Here is a 2,265-nt window from a genome sequence, read left to right as displayed (position 1 = left end):
AAGTACTCCAAAAGAAAGAAAGAAAAATCAAGTACTCCAAAAGATTTCAGGTAGAAAAAACAGAGAAACAAAATTGGAAAAATATTAATGAAAGGGGAGACCCAAAATTCAAGCACATCTCAAAGTATATTAAATGTAAATGATTTAAACATATCAAACAAATCAAAAGTAAAGATTTTCAGTTCAGAGCTTTAAAAAGTTCCAAGTACATTCTCTTTAAAAGAAACTCATTTTAAGTCAATGACCAAAAAAAAAAAAAAATCTGAGAGTAAAATGATCAGGAAAATACCATACAAATAAGAGATAGAGGTACAGACTTCAAAACAAACAATATTATCAGAATAAAGGTAAGTATTACATAATGATAAATGAATAAATTCTCCAAGAAGACATAACTCTAAATGTGCATAAGCCTAACAATTACATTTCAAATTACATGCAAAAATGATATAGCTCAAAAAGCAGAAATAGATGAATCCAGAATTACAGCTGTGGACTGGAAGAGCCTCTGACACTAATATACAGAATCAATAGGATATCAGTGAAAACATAGAATTCTTGAAAAGTATTGTCAACTAAGCCGACAAAATTATAGAATAGTCCCCTTAAAACTGCAATTATTTGCAACTACACCCAGATTATGCTCCAAGATAGAATACCTTCTGTACAACAAAACAAACATTAATTTTTAAAAAGTTAAATATTTCCTAGTATATTCTAAGAGCATAGTGAAATATCTTATCTTATCTTATCTTATCTTATCTTATCTTATCTTATCTTATCATCTTCATTTGGAATTTAAAAAGCTATCCATAACAGGTCAATATTTGAAAACTCTTCAATTATTGGGAAATTAAACAGCACATTTTTAAGCAACACATGAATTAAAGAGGAAATCACAAGAGAAGTTAAAAAATGGTTTGTGTTGAATGAAAATGAGAGTATAGCATAACTAATCTTGTGAGACACAGATAAAGCTTGCTCAGAAGGCTATGTATAGCCTTCATTTTAACATTACAATTTTGTTTAAGTACCAAAGCAAGGATCCACCTTAAAGTTTAGGGGGAAAATTACATGAAAATCAAGCAGATGAAAGAAAAAAAAAAAGGACAGAAATAGAAATCAATGAAACACAAGTAAGAAAAAAAAAACAATAGGAAAATCTACACAAACAAAAGATGGGTCTTCAAAAATATCATAATTATTGGCAAGATTTTTGAAATAATTATTGAGAAAAATTATTAAGAAGCCAATGAAAGTTTATTAACAAATTCATGCCCATAAATTTGAGAAGTTAGATGAAAGTTACAAAATCTTAAAGATAACATCTAGCAAAACTCTCTCAAAAAGACACATGATATTGTCTAATATTTATTTTAAAATTTACTTTATAATTAAAAACCTGAAGGAAAAATCCAGACCCAGTTGGCTTCACAGGTATAGTCCACCAATCACATAAGGAAGAAACAATACCAATTCTACCTAAACCCTTCTAAAGAGTGAAAGGAAAACTTTCAAACTCATTTTATGAGACTAGCATTATCCTAATATCAAAACAAGACAAGCACTTTGCAAGTGTTTCAAACTAAAAATCAATATCCTTCAACATAGATGCAAAAATCATCACCAAACTATCACCATGTTGATTTCAGCAATCTACAAAATTGATAGAACACCATGACAAAGTGGGGATTATTTCAGGAATTTAAAGCTAGTTCAAGGTTAATTTGAAAACCAACCAATGTAATTCACAATATGAACATACGACAGAAGATAAAACATACAATAATCCGAATAGATCCAGAAAAGTCATAATGATATGCAACACTTTATTGTTAAAAGAACTCTTGAAAATCAGGGATATAAGGAAATTGCCTTAGCCGTATGAGGGACTTCTACAGACAACTTATGGCTAATACCACCCTTAAAGGAAAGGGAATGAATGGTTTCAATCTAAGATTGCAATCAAGGCAAGGATGCGTGTACTCACCAGTCTGTACGCATCAGTACTATGCATCATCATAGTGAGACGCTAGTCAGTGCAGTAAGTTTAGAATAATAAACAAATCAAGGCATATATAGGAAAGGATAACTGAAATTATCTCATTTTGCAGAAGACATTATTGAAAATCCCAAGGTATCTATGGGGAAAAAAAATCTTACTGGAAACAATAAGTGAATTGAGCAAGGTTGAAAAATTCAAGGCCAGTACACAAAAATCCATTGCATTTCTGTTCCATTCTATTGATCTAAGTGTCTACTTTT

The sequence above is a fragment of the Leopardus geoffroyi genome (assembly GCF_018350155.1).
Source record: "Leopardus geoffroyi isolate Oge1 chromosome X unlocalized genomic scaffold, O.geoffroyi_Oge1_pat1.0 chrX_random_Un_scaffold_68, whole genome shotgun sequence".
Classification (NCBI taxonomy): domain Eukaryota; kingdom Metazoa; phylum Chordata; class Mammalia; order Carnivora; family Felidae; genus Leopardus; species Leopardus geoffroyi.
The sequence above is the reverse complement of the archived record's forward strand: the minus strand, read 5'-3'. Positions refer to the sequence as shown.